The following is a 20300-nucleotide window of genomic DNA, read 5'->3' as shown; positions in this document are numbered from 1 at the left end:
CTATAGTGGCATCCAGCTTAATCCAGGTCCAGCTCCACTTGATCCCTGAATCCACTTGTTCAACAAGCAATGCCTAATTTTCACCTAATTCTGGTGGTCACACGGGGTGGCAGGTAGCCTAGTGGTTAGAGCGTTGGGCCAGTAACCGAAAGGTTGCAAGATTGAATGCCCTAGCTGACAAGGTAAAAATCTGTCGTTTTGCCCCTGAACAAATCAGTTGACCCACTGTTCCTAGGCCGTCATTGAAAATACGAATTTGTTCAATGGGTAAATAAATTCACCCAATTCTCTCATTCTGAAAATGAACCACATACTGTAGAGGGAAAACATTAGTTAACAGCTAGTGGTTAGTTCATTAGCTAGTTCACATTTCAGATTGCCAGGGTCCAGCAAGCAACTAAAGCGTTAACTTAGGAACGGCAAGGAGTCCTATACCAGTTAATACTACAGCAAATTGGTTAGGTTACTAACGTTAGCTAGTGATACAACCTCATATGAGCGAACGTTCACGGTCTGACTTTATTAGCAAGCTAATAAACACCATAAATGCAATTATTTTATCAGATAAATTGGCTAACATCGCTCAACATTTCTGGCTAGCTAACGGACAATTCAATCAAGATAGCAAGGATTGCCTCAAACTTTCCAAATGCCAATAGTTCGGTTACAGCTCATGAAGTACGCTTCATCACCTTCTCACCCGTCTCCGTGGTCAGGCTTCTCACCTACCTCTTCCTTATCGTTCAGTGGACACGCTGCTGTAACTGGGAAGCCGACTTTCCAGAACACGCGTTGATGCTGTAACTAGTAGGTTGGTTGTCTCGCACTGCATTATGTTATGTAAACGATTGGCTGAGCCTTGGATACAGCTGCCAGTATTGCTCCAAACGCCCATCACTCGTTTGTTTACAGTAGTGATCCAACCCCCCCCCCCCCCACTAAACTTTTCTTATCGGATCTACATGAATCATGTAGGTCACCTATTTTGGCTTCAAATGTCACCGAAGGGTGACTAGTTTGCATCCCTGGAGAGAAGGGGGGGGGGGGGGGGCAATATGCCCTTCATGTTACAGTAGGAGAGTGAAGGGGGAGCAGTATGCCGTTCATGTTACAGTAGGAGAGAGAAGGGGGAGCAGTATGCCCTTCATGTTACAGTAGGAGAGAGAAGGGGGGAGCAGTATGCCCTTCATGTTACAGTAGGCTATGTCAGAGAGAGAACGGGGGTGAGCAGAATGTGAGCACTGACACAGATCTACTACAACAGCAAGCTCAAATCAGTCTTTCCCAGAAGACAGAAATACATGCAGTTCAGAAAAATGTATCGGAAGATTGGATAGAACATTCCAGAGTGCAATGTAATAAGAAAATAAATCAGATGTCCATGTGAGATGGGTGTGTTCCAGGGTGTAGGGACTCTGGTGCAACCGAAGGTCTCAGGCTCCACGCCAGCCAGAGCAGTGGAATTACATAATGAAGTGTTTATGGAGCAGAGAGGCTTGAACTGCTGCCTGCCACATCTCTCCTCTACGTTTCATCAACCTTTCCTCCCCATGACAACTCCACCTTTGTCAGCTCTCCAGTGAAATAACACAGACAGGGAAGCAAAAACAAGTCAGTCATTTTTGTCACCGCTCTTGACATTTGAACCCAATTTTTTTTCTCCCTCCAACAGCAATGTAATTCAAACAACTTGCTTGCCTGGAAGAGATCACACTTCGGCTGACAGAAGGAAAAGAAGCAAGTGAAATAAATAGCAGTGTGCATCATATGCAAGCATTGAGATGAGCAAAATCAGTAATTAATTCCGTTTGAGCAAGTTATAAAAACCCATTTTTGAAAAACGATTTAACTGAGACGAAATGCCAAGTCTGGCCTTGACCATGTCTGGGATTGAGCATTTCTTCCAGGGCTGTGTGATGCAGTGACCCTTCTCTGCTTTCCGCTGTTGTTTTCTCTGTCTGCAAACACTGCGCAGTAAACACATTGACGCAATCTCACAACCTGGAATGGAACAAGTACACAGGCTTCATAATCAAATTATTTAATTAAATTCCACTAAAAGGAGCAATTGCTATAGAATTGTAAAACAGTGCATGACAATCTCTTCAGTTTTTGCTTCATTTAAAGTGAACAATTCTGGAGTGCAGGGCTCAGCCGCATCTGCTTTCTGCAACTAATACCCATCAAGACACTGGTGCCTGACATCATTAGGGACGTAAACAGTGTCCTGGCCACTGGAGTTTAGCTGCTTGTTAAGAAACATACGTACTGGACATCTACGCATGATAACTTTTACATGGAGAATCCATTTACTGGCAAGATTAGGATAAAAACTTAGGCATTATATGCCAACACAAAACTCTGAACCTACACATTCATGCATAACTGACCAAATATGAAAAACAAGCATTGTACGGTTGAATTCTGTAAAGTGAGTGTGGAAGATGCGACAAATTGTTGACTACCTGCTAAATCATGGCCGCCACGGCAAAAGAAAAAAAGTCTAATCTTTCCCTTTGCCAAGATATAATTCATCCACCTGACAGGTGTGGCATCTTGAAGCTGATTAAACAGCATGATCATTATACAGGTGCACCTTGTGCTGGGGATAATAAAAAGGCCACGAAAATGTGCAGTTTTATCATGCAACACAAAGCCACAAATGTCTGCGGTATTGAGGGAGCGTGCAATTGGCATGCAGATTGCAGGAATGTACAACAGAGCTGTTGCCAGATAATTTAAATGTTAATTTCTGTACCATAAGCTGCCACCAACTGAAGAATTTCTTCAGAAACTTTCAGAAGCCACCTCAGAGCAGCTCATCTACATGCTCGTCATCCTCACCAGGATCTTGACCAGAATGCAATTGGGTGTCATAACCGACTTCAATGGGCAAATGCTCACCTTTATGCACATGCTGGAGAAGTGTGCTCTTCATGGATAAATCCGGGTTTCAACTGTACTAGGGGCATGGAAGACAGCATGTATGGCGTCGTGTGGGTGCATTTTATCGATAGCCATTAGAATGCACAGAGATACCGTGACCGGATCCTGTGGCCCAATGCCGTGCCATTCATCCACCGCTATCACCTCACGTTTCAGCATGATAAAGCACAGCCCCATGTAGCAACGATCTGTACACAATTCCTGGAAGCTTAAAATGGTCCCAGTTCTTCCATGACCTGCATACTCAAGACAGGTCACCCACTGAGCATGTTAGGGATGCTCTGGATCTACGTGTACGACAGTGTGTTCCATATCCCGCAACTTCACCCAGCCATTATAGAGGAGTGAGATAACATTCCACAATCAACAGCCTGATCAACTCATGCTGCATGAGGCAAATGGTGGTCACACCAGATACTGACTGGCTTTCTGATTCACAACACCACCTTTTTTTTGTAAGACGAGGCCCACACTCACTAAATCTCTTTTTTTTTTTTTATTCTTTATTTTTTTACTTGTCTTTGTAAGAGTTGACATATTCAAAAGCACCAAACTGTCTGTTTAAAACAACTAGCACACAGCTCAGACACTGGAGGTCGACCGATTAATCGGCAGGGTAGCCTAGTGGGTAGAGCGTTAGACTAGTGACCGAAAGGTTGCAAGTTCGAATCCCCGAGCTGACAAGGTACAAATCTGTCTTTCTGCCCCTGAACAGACGGTTAACCCACTGTTCCTAGGCCGTCATTGAAAATAAGAATGTTCTTAACTGACTTGCCTAGTAAAATAAAGGTAAAATAAATGTTTAAAAAAATCGGAATGGCCGATTTCAAGTTTGCATAACAATCGGAAATAGGTATTTTTGGGGCGCCGATTATTATTATTATTAATATATTTAAAAAATTACACCTTTATTTAACTAGGCAAGTCAGTTAAAGAACACATTGATTTTATTGATGTATTATATTAAGTTAAAATAAGTGTTCATTCAGTATTGTCATTATTCCAAATAAATCAAATTAAAAATAAATTTAAAAAAATCGGTATCGGGTTTTTTTGGTCCGCCAATAATCGGCGTTGAAAAATCATAATCACTCGACCTCTAATGCATACCACACAAGACATACCACGAGGGGTCTCTTCACAGACCCCAAGTCCAAAACAGACTCTGGGAAATGCAGAGTACTATATAGAGCCATGACTACCTGGAACTCTATTCCACATCAAGTAACTCAAGCGGGCAGTAAAATCATACTGAAGAAACATAAAAACTACCTTATGGAACAATGCAGACTGTGTACACACACACACACACACAAAAATTTAATATTGTGGTATTATACATTCTGCATTGTAGATATGTAGTGGTGTAATAATGTCCTATATCATGTACTGTTTATTTTTGTGTTGACATTGCCTTAATCTTGTTTGGACACCAGGAAGAAGAGCTGCTGCCTTGGCAGGAACTAATGGGGGCCCTTAATAAACCCCAGGAAGAAGAGCTGCTGCCTTGGCAGGAACTAATGGGGACCCTTAATAAATACAAAATATTATAAGTGCAGATACAGGGCTGCAAATCAATAGAATGATTGACTGCACCTGAGACCCAAAGTCACAAAATGGACAGCAGTCAGCTTCACATCCATAAGGAAATACTGTCTAGTCCTGCTGGGAGAGACCTGGCCTACAATCTCTGACTCAACACTTACGTGAACGCTTCTCATCAATTCTTCATGTTCAGAACAAGACATGGCACCATCCCTGACTGATAAAAGGAATCTAAATCTACATCAGTCATTGTGACAGGTCCATACTGTGGTGCATGACATTAGTGAAAACCTGGACTGTAACAAAAGGAAACCTGGAGCAGGCTCAAGGCTGGGCGAAATCAGTTGATAGCAATAGAACATGGGACTGGACACACACACACAGAATATGTGTGTGTAGAATAGATAGCTTGGTTTAAACTAATATAAAATAGTGAAATCTCCACAGTAAACAACATGTAGACTGGGACCATCATGCCAATCTCACCTGGGGGGGGAAAAGAAAAGAAAAATCACATGGCAGCAGACTTCCCACTGTATCACGGCTGACTGAAAATGAAAGGTATGGCAGTCTGATACCTGCGGGATGGTATACCACTGTGTGTGTGTATGCATGTCGACTAATTCACGTTGGCTGAATGGAGATTTGCTTCTCTGGATCCATGTGATTATAAATGCAGGCTTAATACTAACACTAACAGTATAGGCCACCTACAGTGGTAGAGCTGCATGGCTCATTCCCACCAGATTATGGGATCATACACAGATTAACATTATAGCCTACTCAGCATTATTCCAGTCATTTTTGCTGCTGGCCTGGCCGGGCATTTATCATGATGCTAACAGGTGAATTTTAGACTTCACATGCTGGTAAATACCTGTCGTTGTGATTGGCATTTTATAAACCTTACAGCGTGACAAATGTACACTGGTATTGCAAGTATGCACTGAATAATGTGTGTTTATGAGGAGTCTTGTTCAAATTAAAAGGTGTTGCAACCCTAGTGTCAGCTGGCAATGACCAATTGAGGAAAACAGCCTAACTACTGTGCTAAGGGCACTAACCGTAGGGTTTTGCTAATTTGACACGCACTGAAACATGGTGGCTCACGTGTCAGAGGCTCATTACTGTCAACAATGCTGTTCACATCAATTGTGAGAATGTGGACATCAGCCAAATCTAAATTGGTGTAGATTAGTTGATGAATCTCTCCTAATGAAATCAATATGGACGTGGATGACACTGTCGGGTCAAACCGTACTAATCAGAAGACGGGCACAAACACTGCTGCATTAAAGGAAGACTCCTACTGCCAACAAACTTCTTCAACTCTGGTCTCCACAGAGCAATAAGGGACTCATTAGTACAAAACAGTGGCACATTCCTATAGCATTTAGACACATTTAGACATTTAGTCTATGTCATGATATAATAAACTGCATTCCAAACATGCGAGCAGACAGCGAGTCTGCATTTTTCTATCACTTAACTACTCTCAGTAAATCCTAATTCCATTTCAACCAGTCAAAAGAATTCAAGTAGAATAAACATAAGGAGCTGAGCTACGCCAAACAAATTACATTTGTGCGGTTTACAATAGTAGCAAGGACACCTGGATAATCATTAGCGTGAGACCAGAGATCAACAGAGCAATCCCAGTCATTACAGTAAATCAGCTAGTTGTCTCCTCGCATGCAGACAAACACGTAATGAACCAGGGCCGGTTTCCTGATAAAACACACGAAAGCCAACGTTTTAACAAATACATCTTCCCTATTAAAAATGGCCGAAGATGTAACATGCGTTTCCAAGAACAGCACGCAGAGAGAACGATCGCTAAGTGCGTCGTTGGAGCATGTTGTTTCGATACTGACAGGATGGGAAGAACGGGAACACTGCTCTCAGATTCCCCTTCTCCATTCAAATCTTCCCTTGACATCATTTCACAATACTGACGACAGATCAGCTCCTAGAGAGATTTTAGGCCTACCACCTACGGCTGCAAATATTGAGGCGGCTTATCATAGAAAAATGCACAAAATCACAGATTTGCCACGTCATTGCGCACGTTAGGCTACACATTAAAATATACGGAGACAAATTACAGACAGCATACTTGACTATATAATGTATTTCCATGATTTATATTTTAATGCAGTCATCTCAGGTTGCTTATTTGTATCAACTGCAAAGACATTGGCAACTTTGTATTTGTAGTCAGCTTTATTCTGAAGTTATCAGTGGTCACAGAGAGATGGATAAACCGTGTGATTCTATGTTTCTGAGATTGTGTATAAAGTGATGCAGGAGGGCAAAAAAAATAATCTAATGACGCACTTAGCTGTTTTACGGCAGGTGTTCGATTACGAGTGTTTTCAAGAGCAAAGTTAATAACGATGGTTTCGGGAAACAGCTCGGAGATTTAGCGATGCTTCTATGAAGGTTCTATGGGTGAACTTAGCCTTAAGATGCTTTTGGAAAACCGGTCCCTGGACTTTGAATACAGTATGTCTGACTTGGAGGGTTTTTACAAGGGATGGAGGCCTAGGAATACATCTAAAGAAAGGGTCAACTTGCCTGTCACTGTGTCTTACTTTAGAGCAGTTTGACAGATCTCTTCTATCATGATCTGTCACTATCTGAATTTAAACCCCATACATTTCCAGAACATCACATGCACCTTATTAATGAAGTCAAGCGGCTCGTCCTGCCAAGAGATAAGAGACCAGCTGCCGATGTATCCCACTGTGAATGAGAAGGAGTTGATACTTGGGCGAGTTTAACACAAATGTTGACAGAGGCAAAGAGTGTTGACAGAGAGGCAAAGTGTGTTGACAGAGGCAAAGTGACAGCTTGCTCAGTGTTGGTTCCAGCCGAGAGGGTGACTGGGCGGCTAGGCAGAACTTGGCAGTGCCAAAATTGCTATGCAGTCCCCAGATTTGGCACACTCCTCCCAGAGATGAATTACTCTTTCCTCCACGTCGAACAGAATGAGCGCTGAAGGGGAGAGAGACGCTGGCTGACTGGCACAACAAGGACGAGGACCAGTGACAGGCAGTCAAAGGCATTACGTGGCTCGGTCCCTTCACTTCTGGCTACCAAACAACGCACAGGCAGGAACAGTTTTGAGATGAAGGGAAAATTATTAGACCAAAAGGTGAGTTCAAAACAGTTCACCTGACAGGACTGAATCCAAACATTACACTTGATTTTATGTGCATTTTCCATTTACTGTACTTTGCCGCATTTGGTGACGATGAAATCTGAAAACACTCTGGAGAAAATGGGTTAGGTACACCTTAAGACAAAAAAAAATGACAAGGGTGTGAGTGAGAAGACTAACTGGTGTCTCCAAGTGGCCACACCTCCCCAGAGTGTGCACAGTTCCTAAGTAATTTCAATGCACTTTTATGACTCAAAGAAGAATCTTCAACGATAAGGCGTTTTTTTAAGTTCTCCTAGCTGTGCTGTTGAGGAACTAGAGCAAACACACTTGCAGTTGTTTTGTTTGGAACTCAGCCCTGCATCCCCGCCATCACACAATTACTGTTGTTTACACAATCCAAAAACGGCCCATTATAAATCAATCTGGGTCAGGTGGGCATCATTTGAAAGCTTGTTCTACTGCCAACATGTCTAGATACGTTATAACGTACGATCTTACAGTGTTAGGCTTTCACAGGGCAACCGATCATAATTTTGATCCGCATACAAAAGGGGTCATGCATGTATTCAGGTGCGTGTTCCACAGCGAATTTCCTCCACAATAGTCAAACATGTTCAGAATAACACAGGGTATGACGCCATGTCATCTGATAAATATACATCAAACAGGCTCATTCTGTTCAGAAGAACCCAGGGTATGACGCCATCTCATCTGGTAACTGTACATCAAACAGGGTATGATGCCATGTCATCTGGTAACTGTACATCAAACAGGCTTGTTCAGAAGAACCCAGGGTATGATGCCATCTCATGTGGTAACTGTACATCAAACATGTTCAGAATAACACAGGGTATGACGCCATGTCATCTGGTAAATGTACATCAAACAGGCTTGTTCAGAAGAACCCAGGGTATGATGCCATCTCATCTGGTAACTGTACATCATAGTGATGATAAACTTTGACACTGTATATGACGAGTTTTATGATATGGAAATGTGACGTGCATGTTTGGACTCACGGGTGTTTGGATTGGTTGTATGACAGAGGTATTTATTATAACGCTCAACGTCTCATCCTTCAAAATACATCATCCTCTTAATTTACAGTGATTGGGGACATTGCCCTTTGTAGGGTGATGTTAAAAATGGGTGCCCTGGCACTTATCGTAAGAGTAGGGGTGTTAACCCCAGTGTCCTGGCTAAATTCCCAATCTGGCCCTCATACCATCATGGCCACCTAATCATCCCCAGCTTCCAATAGGCTCATTCATCTCCCCGTAACTATTCCCCAGGTCATAAATGAGAATGTGTTCAGTCAACACACCTAACCAAATGCACGCTTTGCAACCGTTCCCTGCCCGCACCCGCCCAACATCACCACCCTGGACGGTTCCAACCTAGAATATGTGGACAACTATAAATACCTAGGTGTCTGGTTAGACTGTAAACTCTCCTTCCAGACTCATATTAAACATCTCCAATCCAAAATTAAATCTAGAATCGGCTTTCTATTTCGCAACAAAGCCTCCTTCACTCACGCCGCCAAACTTACCCTAGTAAAACTGACTATCCTACCGATTCTTGACTTCGGGTGATGTCATCTACAAAATAGTTTCCAATACTCTACTCAGCAAACTGGATGCAGTTTATCACAGTGCCATCCGTTTTGTTACCAAATCACCTTATACTACCCACCCCTGCAAACTGTATGCTCTAGTCGGCTGGCCCTCGCTACATATTCGTCGCCAGACCCACTGGCTCCAGGTCATCTATAAGTCTATGCTAGGTAAAGCTCTGCCTCATCTCAGTTCACTGGTCACGATAACACCCACCCGTAGCACACGTTCCTGCAGGTATATCTCATTGATCATCCCCAAAGCCAACACCTCATTTGGCCGCCTTTCCTTCCAGTTCTCTGCCGCCAATGACTGGAACGAACTGCAAAAATCACTAAAGTTGGAGACTTATTTCCCTCACCAACTTTAAACATAAGCTATCTGAGCAGCTAAACGATTGCTGCAGCTGTACATAGTCCATCTGTAAATAGCCCACCCAATCTACCTACCTCATGCCCATATTGTTTTGATTTACTTTTCCGTTCTTTTGCACACCAGTATTTCTACTTGCACATCATCATCTGCTCATTTATCACTCCAGTGTTAGTCTGCTAAATTGTAATTATTCGCTCCTATGGCCTATTTATTGCCAACCTCATGCCTTTTGCACACACTGTATATAGACATTTTTTTTCCTACTGTCATTGACTTGTTTATTGTGTTTTTGGCTTGTATCCCATGTGTAACTCTGTGTTGTTGTCTGTCACACTGCTTTGCTTTATCTTGGCCAGGTCGCAGTTGTAAATGCGAACTTGTTCTCAACTAGCCTACCTGGTTAATTAAAAGGTGAAATAAAAATAAATTTGATTCTTGATATTACTGCATTGAGAAGAATTAGCAAGCAAGCATTTCACTGTACCGTGTGCACGTGACTAATAAACTTTGATTTTAGTAAGTCTGTCATCTTAAGTTACTTACTATCTGAATGGGAGAGGAGCTACTTAACTTTTATTTCGGCAAACATTACAAACGGGAACATTATTGCACAAACAATAGATGGCTTGATGAGCAACTCAGGTCATGCTTCACAGCCTCAAAATAGTTATTTAGGTAGGATTGTCTCCCCATTCATTACATCTCAATTGACCAATATTGCAACCGGACACTGACACAATGCCGGTTATGGGAGCAGGGGGAAGCCAATCTGGGGAGCATATCAATCTGCGGCACACTAATACTGGATAAGCATCTCTGGTAAAGGTTTAAATGGAATACACTAATGGATATTGCACAACTTTAGGATGATCTTGATAATACCTAGAAACAGTGCAGCTTTTTAAAGAGCATTTCAATGCTCAGAGGGATAATTCTCAAGTACACTAAAATCTACAGTCCGGGGCCATAAAACATTAAAAAGATTACTGTGTAAAAACAGCTGGTCTTCATTTTGCTAAAAAAAATAACAAAAATAAAGTCCACTAGACAGGTTATACCAGCACAAGATGGGCTGAAAAGCCATTGCTTGTGGTCAAAATTACACTAAATGGTGGAATAAGGAGAGTGAGTATTAGTTATTATTACTCTACAATCCATCACATAGGAGAAACATGAGGCTTAACACACCTACATGGATAGGACAACATTTAAAATGTTTCTTACAGAAGAACTATAAAAAGCAAATGGATGACCATGGTAGCACTGAAAAAGAGAGAACTTTGGGGAAATGATCAGACCAACAAATAAAAAACAAGACGACTGACTCCAAAACATGACAAGACTGACTCCAAAACATTACACTGTTGATATTGTGAATTTGACATTTACTGTACCTCTCACAGCATTTGTCAATAACAAAAATCTGAAAAGAGCATTCCTGAAAATGTTGGGGTAGGTGCAACATTCGAAAAAAATGATTACAAGGGTTTGGTATCAGAGCTCTAACTGGTGTCTCCAAGTGGTCACACACACCTCTCCAAACTGAGCACAGATCCTAAGTAATTTCAATGCACTTTGACTGAAGGAAACATAAAATGTTTTTTTTAGCTCTCCCATCTTTGCCGTTGAGGAACTGAAGCAACCACACAGTTTTTGTTAAGAACACAGCCCTGCATCCACACAATCACTGTTGTTGTTTAAGCAACGCAAAAATGTTCCATTATAAATCTCAATCTGGGTCAGGTGGGCATCATTTGAAAGCCTGTTATATTGCCAACATGTCTAGATAAGTTATAACATACGACCTTACAGTGTTAGGCTTTCATAGGGCAATTCAGACAAACAGATAGGAATTTGGGTGTGCATAGAATGGAGTCATGAGTGCATTCAAGTGCGTGTTGCACGGCTAATTTTCTTCACAATACGACAAACATAGGCTCATTCCTATCAGGACAACCCAGGGTATAGCGCATGTCATCCTTTTAACTGTACATCAAACGAAGCGATCATAAATGTTCATTCTGTAAATTACATGAATTTTCATATATGGAAATGTGCACAATTGTACTCACGGGTGTGTGGCTTGCTTGCATGACATCAAAACTATTTATTATAATCCTCAACTCATCTTTCAGAGCACATCAACTCCGCTCGATATACAGCATTCCCCTCACCCTCGTAAAAAAATGAATGCAAAAGAATTCCAATTAGCGGGAGGGATGGGGACATTTTTGTGTGCGTTGTGTTGTACACACGATTAGAAGGGCCGTCAGTTGAAACCCATACAGTGCTGTAAAGCGGACAGCCGTAGCGTTGACGTCATATATATCATGAACAAAATTAAATGCATCATGCAACAATTAAGATTTTTCTGAGTTACAGTTCATAAGGAAATCAGTCAATTGAAATAATTCATTAGGCCCTAATCTATGGATTTCACATGACTGGGAATACAGACATGCATCTGTTGGTCACATGTCTTTTTTTCTTTTTTTTTAAGTAGAGGCATAGATCAGAAAAACAGTTAGTATCTGGTGTAATCACCATTTGCCTCATGCAGCGCGACATCTCCTTCGTATAGAGTTGATCAGGCTGTTGATTGTGGTCTGTGGAATGTTGTCCCACTCCTCTTCAATGGCTGTGCGAAGTTGTTGGATAGTGGCAAGAACTGGAACACTCTGTCGTACACGTCAATCCAAAGCATGCCAATCATGCTCAAATGGGTGGCATATGTCTGGTGAGTATGCAGGCCATGGAAGAAGTGGGATATTTTCAGCTTCCAGGAATTGTGTACAGATCTTTGCTTTATCATGCTGAAACATAAGTTGGTTTACGATAGAGAAATTAGCATTAAATTCTCTGGCAACAGCTCAGGTGAACATTCCTGCAGTCAGCATACCAACTGCATGCTCCCGCAAAACTTGAGACATCTGTGGCATTGTGTGATAAATCTGCACATTTTAGAATGGGGCTTTTGTTGTCCTTTGCACAAGGTGCAGCTGTGCAATCATCATGCTGTTAAATCAGCTTCTTGATATGCTACACCTGTCAGGTGGATGGATTATCTTGGCAAAGGAGAAATGCTCACTAACAGGGATGTAAACAAATTTGTGCACAAAAATTGAGAAAAAGATTTGAGCATATGAAAAACTTCTGGAATGTTCTATTTCAGCCCAAGAAACCAACATTTACATGTTGCGTTTATATTTTTGTTCAGTGTGTGTGTGTTCATATTAGTTGGCGGGGGTCTTCAAAATTGTGTTTTGATGCATTTCTAATACTTAAAAAAGAAATTCTGGTAGATGTTTTCAAAGCCCCCTTTTTCCATCTTTCTGAACAGAAATCAAAACATTCCACTACTCATAATTTTTAGGATGGAAAATTTGATATGCTCCCATCACGTTGGTGCTCATGAGTCTTTTTACATGAAATGAGAATTGGATATTGGTGTGCATGGATTATGCTATGGCTGTAAGGAGCCATTACTTTACACACAAAAAAGCCAGCCAACACTTTGAACATACAGTGCCTTCAGAAAGTACTCACACCCCTCGACTTTATCCACATTTTGTTGTGTTACAACCTGAATTTTAAAAAGGATTAAAATTGAGATTGTGGGTCACGGTCCAACACACAATATCCCATCATGGCAAAGTGGAAGTGTTAAATATTTTTCCAAATTACTTCAATTAAAAGCTGAAATGTCTTGAGTCAATAAGTATTCAACCCCTTTGCTATGGAAAGTATAAATCAGTTCAGGAGTAAAAATGCACTTAGTAGATACAGTTGAAGTCATCAGAAGTTTACATACACCTTAGCAAAATACATTTAAACTCAGTTTCACAATTTCTGACATTTAATCCGAGTAAAAATTCCCTGTCTTAGGTGAGTTAGGATCACCACTTTATTTTAATGTGAATTGTCAGAATAATAGGAGAATGATTTATTTCAGCTTTTATTTCTTTCATTACATATCTAATTGGTCAGAAGTTTACATACACTCAATTAGTATTTGGTAGCATTACCTTTAAATTGTTTAACTTGGGTCAAACATTTTGGGTAGCCGTCCACAAGCTTCCCACAATCAGTTGAGTGAATTTTGGCCCATTCCTCCGGACAGAGCTGATGTAACCGAGTCAGGTTTGTAGGCCTCCTTGCTCGCACAAGCTTTTTCAGTTCTGCCCACAAATGTTCTACAGGATTGAGGTCATGGCTTTGTGATGGCCACTCCAATACCATGACTTAGTTGTCCTTAAGCCATGTAGACACAACTTTGGAAGTATGCTTGGGGTCATTGTCCATTGGGAAGACCCATTTGGGACCAAGCTTTAACTTCCTGGCCAATATTGGTTGGGATGGTGTTCTTCAGTTTGCAAGCCTCCCCCTTTTCCTCCAAACATAACGATTGTCATTATGGCCAAACAGTTCCATTTTTGTTTCATCAGACCAGAGGACATTTCTCCAAAAAGTACAATCTTTGTCCCCATGTGCAGTTGCAAACCGCAGTCTGGCTTTTTTATGGCGGTTTTGGAGCAGTGGCTTCTTCCTTGCTGAGCGACCTCTCAGGTTATGTTGATATAGGACTCATTTTACTGTGGGTATAGATACTTTTGTACCTGTTTCTTCCAGCATCTTCACAAGGTGAAGGGGCGGCAGTGTAGCCTAATGGTTAGAGCGTTGGACTAGTAACCGGAAAGTTGCAAGTTCAAATCCCCGAGCTGACAAGGTACAAATCTGTTGTTCTGCCCCTGAACAGGCAGTTAACCCACTGTTCCTAGGCCGTCATTGAAAATACAAATTTGTTCTTAAACTGACTTGCCTAGTTAAATAAAGGTTATACAAATATATTTAAAAAGAAGAAGAAAAAAAAAGGTCCTTTGCTGTTGTTCTAGAATTGATTCGCACTTTTCGCACCAAAGTACGTTCATCTCTAGGAGACAGAAAGCGTCTCCTTCCTGAGGGGTATGGCGGCTGCATGGTCCCATTGTGTTCTTTCTTGCGTCCTATTGTTTGTACAGATGAACATGGTATCTTCAAGCATATGGAAATTGCTCCCAAGGAGTAACCAGACTTGTGGAGGTCTACAATTTTTTTTCTGAGGTCTTGGCTGATTTCTTCTGATTTTCCCATGATGTCAAGCAAAGAGGCACTGAGTTTGAAGGTAGGCCTTGAAATACCTCCACAGGTACACCTCCAATTGACTCAAATTATGTCAATTAGCTTATCAGAAGCTTCTAAAGCCATGACATTTTGTGGAATTTTTCAAGCTGTTTAAAGGCACTGTCAACTTAGTGTATGTAAACGTCTGACCCACTGGAATTGTGATACAGTGAATTATAAGTGAAATAATCTGTCTGTAAACAATTGTTGGAAAAATTACGTGTGTCATGCACAGAGTGGATGTCCTATCCGACTTGCCAAAACTATAGTTCATTAACAAGAAATTTGTGGTGTGGTTAAAAAACAAGTTTTAATGACTCCAACTTAAGTGTTTGTAAACTTCCGACTTCAGCTGTACATGGACTGTGTGCAATAAGTGGTTAACAATTTTTGAATGACTACCTCGACTCTGTACCCCACACATACAGATAATTGTAAGGTCCCTCCAATTTCAAACACTGATTCAAACACAAAGACCAGGGAGACTTTCCAATGCCTCGCAAAGATGGGCACCTATTGGCAGATGGGGGGGAAGCAGACGTTGAATGTCCCTTTAAGCATGAAGTTATTAATTACACTTTGGATCGTGTATCAATATATCCAGTCACCACAAAGATACAGGCATCATTCCAAACTCAGTTGCAAGAATGGAAGGAAAACGCTCAGGGATTTCACCATGAGCCCAATGGTGACTTTAAAACAGATAGAGTTGAACGGCTGTTTGGGGCAAATCTAACACTGCAACAACTTAATATGTTCAAGCATGATGGTGGCTGCATTATGTTATGGCTATGCCTGTCATAGGCAAGGACTATTTTTTAAACAAAAATAAATGGAATATTGCTAAGCACACTCAAAATCCTAGAGGAAAACCTGGTTCAGTCTGCTTTCCAACAGACACTGGGAGATGAATTCACATTTCAACAGAGTTCCTGTCTAGCAATGGTTAACAATCAACTTGACAGAGCTGGAAGATTTTTTTTTTTTTAAGTATAATGTGCAAATACTGTACCAATCCAGAAAGACTCAGCTGTAATCGCTGCCAAATGTAATTCTAACAGGTATTGGCTCTGGGGTGTGAATACTTGTGTACATGAGATATCTGTAAACATAAAAAATAAAAAACATTTTCACTTTGTCAAGATAAGGTATTGTATAGATGGTAAGATTTTGTTTTAGCCATTTTAAATTCAGGCTGTAATAGAACGTGGAATAAGTAAAGGGGCATGAGTACTTTCTGAAAGCACTATATATCCATGGCAAACTGAGTCGATTTGAAATGGCATTGTACAACAGACCAGTCAACTCAACAAAGGTAGCCTACTTCAACACACAAGTGACAACCAAAAATTGGCATTATTGCATTTTTTGTGAGCTACACTTCAGTTATTACACTCAAACTGGGAGCATCATTTACCAATTTAGTAGCCATGGCCAAGTACACACAAAACGAATGTTAAGGTTTACGTGCGAATTACATTGCGGCAGGCTCCATCACTGGAGTTCTCACGTTATAGTATAAAGTGTGCATTGGAAACCGGTATGGTTACACTTAAACATAGGCATAATAAGATGCAGTCAACATATCCTTGTTACTATGTTGTTTCATATTCATCAGCCCAAAGCAAAGTGTGAGTCTTCTGAAATCTAAGTAACGTTAAACGAGCACGCATTATAGTAGATCTAGTCATCAATCATTACTCAGCAACTGTGCATGAAAACAAATGTTCTAGCTACAATGAAGGTAAACGCTATCCTACCCAATGTTAACTAGCTAGTTTAATAGATAACACAGCCAGCCAGCTAGTTTCGGGGTTTTTCCAAATCATGATTAGCTGGCTAACAGAACTAGCTGGCTAATTGAATCAGTGTAAAAACTAACATCACCACCTGATAAGGCTAGCAAACTAGCTATCATGCAACAGCATGGCAGTTTTCCAGAATTATAAATCGCTGTAAACTTCTTGTTTTGTTATCAAGACAGCTCACAAGCAACAGTGGTTAAGATTTTAGACACGAACATTTACACATCTAGCTAACTGACGTTAGCCATGTCCTCGTTGCTTTGTAGCTTACCTAGCTAGCTGCCACTCACTCTTGAGTCGAATTCGGAGAAAGGGGGACTTTCAGAGGCCAGCGTTCCCATAACCCATAAATCCAGCTGCACGCTTACTAGACAAACACATTTAACAAAATAGCAACTTACCCACTTGATTGTTTCGCCGACACGACCAGCTTGGTGTATACAATCTGGATCTAGAGTTTGACATTAGCAGTAGCTAGCTTTACCAGTATTGGGGCGTCCCGGTTTAGATGTGGTGTGTTACTGGTGGAGAGAAACATGAGGACTCGCCACCCTCCTTCACCTCGTCGCCTTCTCGGATAAGCGATCGCTCGCTAGAGGGCGCAATAACCTCCAGTGCCCTGCCCTCCCTCCTGCCCTCCCACTAAAACAAAACAAACGTGTCTATACTTTGTTTTATAAAGCAATGCATGTTGAAAACAAGCTGACAGGGCTCATGGTAATTTTCTATTGTTTAAGAAATATATACTTTGGAAAAAGGACTATGGTCAATGATGCTTGTATGGCATTCCACTGAATATTCATGATGTGATAAGAATAATCTCTCTCTAGCTCCCTCAATCTCCCACTTTTAAGGAAAATGGGTTTCATACTAGATGCCTTCTGACACTTATGGGGCAGGGACCTGAAAGTCCTCTGAGTTGGTCCATTGCTTTTCAACCGATACATGGGTCTTTAGATCTGTGGATGCCATAATGCACTTATTAAAATTGTATTTATTTATTTATTTTATTTTACCTTTATTTAACCAGGTAGGCAAGTTGAGAACAAGTTCTCATTTACAATTGCGACCTGGCCAAGATAAAGCAAAGCAGTTCGACACAGAGTTACACATGGAGTAAAAACAAACATACAGTCAATAATGCAGTATAAACAAGTCAAACATAGGCCGACAGTGCATTCGGGAAAGTATTCAGACCCCTTGACTTTTCCCACATTTTGTTACGTTACAGCCTTATTCTAAAGTTGATCAAATTGCCCCCCCAATCTACACACAATATCCTATAATGACAACGCAAAAACAATTTAGACATTTTTGAAAATTAACTACAAATATTATTAAATTATTACTCAGTACATTGTTAAAGCACCTTTGGCAGCGATTACAGCCTCGAGTCTTCTCAAACTCTGTCAGGTTGGATGGGGAGCGTCACTGCACATCTATTTTCAGGTCTATCCAGAGATGTTCGATCAGGTTCAAGTCTGGGCTCTGGACATTGAGACTTGTCCCGAATCCACTCCTGCAGTGTCTTGCCTGTGTGCTTAGGGTCGTTGTCCTGTTGGAAATTGAACCTTCTCCCCAGTCTGAGGTCCTGAGCGCTCTGGAGCAGGTTTTCATCAAGGATCTCTGTAATTTACGCAGTTGATCTTTCACTCGATCCTGACTAGTCTCCTTGCCGCTGAAAAACATCCCCACCACCATGCTACACCATGGGGATGGTGCCAGGTTGCCTCCAGATGTGACGTTTGGCATTCAGGCCAAATAATTCAATCTTGGTTTCATCAGACCATAGAATCTTGTTTCTCATGGTCTGAGAGTCCTTTAGGTGCCTTTTGGCAAACTCCAAGTGGGCTGTCATGTGCCTTTTACTCAGGAGTGGCTTCAGTCTGGCCACTCTACCATAAAGACCTGATTCTCCCCCTATTGCTCAGTTTGGCCGGGTGGCCAGCTCTAGGAAGAGTCTTGGTGGTTACAAATTTCTTGCATTTAAGAATGATTGAGGCCACTGTGTTCTTGGGGACCTTCAATGCTGCGGAAATGTTTTGGTACCCTTCCACAGATCTGTGCCTCAACACAATCCTGTCTTGGAGCACTACGGACAGTTCCTTCGACCTCATGGCTTGATTTTTTTGCTCTGACATGCATTATCAACTATGGGATCTTATATAGACAGGTGTGTGCCTTTCCAAATCATGTCCAATCAATTAAATTTACCACAGGTGGACTCTCCAATCACGTTGAAGAAACATCTCAAGGATGAACAATGGAAACAGGGTGTACCTGAGGTCAATTTGAAGTCTCATAGAAAAGGATCTGAATACTTATGTAAATAAGGTATTTCTATGATATATATATATATATATATATATATGTTTTTTTTCCCCCTTTTGCTCCAATTACGAGAGAGAGAGGTGAAGGTGAATATAACGTCCTCCAAAACATGACCCGTCTAACCGCTCTTCTTAACACCCACTCGCTTAACCCAGAAGCCAGCTGCACCAATGTGTCAGAGGAAACACCGTTCAACTGATGACCGAAGTCATCCTGCAGGCGCCCGGCCCGTCACAAGGAGTCGCTAGTGCGCAATGAGCCAAGTAAAGACCCCCCCCCCCCCCCCCCAGCCAAACCCATGTTCAGATGTAAGTGGTACATTTTCTTAAAACACTAAAATGATAACAATTGCAATGCCCCCTATCTTATGTTCAGAACCTTTGATTGTGTATGCACCAAAAAAATCGGTATGGTGACATTTGCGTGATCGGTTTTCTATCGCTCATTTGCACGTCACGGCAATAATATCATGTCACCGTGTGGGACTGTGGGTCAGTTAACCTTGTCGGAATGGGCGCCCTGATTCTAATTTGTGAGCTAGGCAGGCTACTGCCTGGGAAGGTCTCCCTAACAGAAGTACGAGATGGGGAGGAGGGCAGGGGTAGGTTGACCTCAGGTCTCCCCACTGGAAGCCCGAGGTAGGGGGAGCGGGGGAATCTATCAAATAGCGCACCTCTAACTTTGTACAGTACTAATGCAATTAGTAAAATCAGTCACATTACGAAATGCTACCAAATAAATCACAATTCATTCATAATACTGTGAAAATATAGTTTCACAGACATATTTTAGATTTTTTTTTCTGGTTTGTGTGAAATCATTAAGTATAAGGTGAATTGGTTTAGTCTTGACTCTTGGTTAACAGTGTTGGGGGATGGGTAATTGATTGATGCTCAGTGCCAAATCAACACAAATTTGTTTCTATTCGTCTTTGTTACTTCTTTTTGATATGTGTCTTACTTTTGTCTATATTTTTATATTTATATAGTTTTAAATGTTATTATTTATCTGTGTTCCAAATGTCTGAATAAAAATTACAGTTAGTCCAGAATGGTACAGTTAGTGCAGAATGGTACAGTTAGTGCAGAATGGTACAGTTAGTGCAGAATGGTACAGTTAGTGCAGGGGGGGTTCACCCAGGGAGCCATGAAAGTACCGCCACTGTCCCTGAGTAAAGTTCAGTGAAAGGAAGGGTGGTATTTAATTAGTTATTTTTTAAAACCTTTAATCAGCAATCTAATAATTTCAAAATGTTGATATAAATTTAGTAAAAACCAATCCTGATTTTTTTTTAACAAATCTAAAATCTTTCAAAAGTTGGCTCTGTCTCATCAGCGTAAAAATCAAAACAAACGT

General features: G+C 41.2%; 1 protein-coding gene across 2 annotated transcripts in view; it reads right to left on the bottom strand.

Annotated features, from left to right (window-relative positions):
• The window catches only part of LOC109873828 (bifunctional heparan sulfate N-deacetylase/N-sulfotransferase 1-like), a 129376-nt gene extending 112166 nt beyond the window's left edge, over nucleotides 1–17210 (bottom strand). The window contains exon 1 of one of the 2 annotated variants that reach the window (XM_031809273.1): nucleotides 17015–17210. The gene's annotated coding sequence lies outside the window, so the exon portion shown is untranslated. The remainder of the gene's footprint in view (nucleotides 1–17014) is intronic. The other variant, XM_031809274.1, reaches the window with a different exon arrangement.
• Nucleotides 17211–20300: the final 3090 nt, after the last annotated feature.

Source organism: Oncorhynchus kisutch, linkage group LG29, assembly GCF_002021735.2.
Source record: "Oncorhynchus kisutch isolate 150728-3 linkage group LG29, Okis_V2, whole genome shotgun sequence".
In the NCBI taxonomy this organism is placed as follows: Eukaryota; Metazoa; Chordata; class Actinopteri; order Salmoniformes; family Salmonidae; genus Oncorhynchus; species Oncorhynchus kisutch.
The sequence above is the reverse complement of the archived record's forward strand: the minus strand, read 5'-3'. Positions and strand labels throughout refer to the sequence as shown.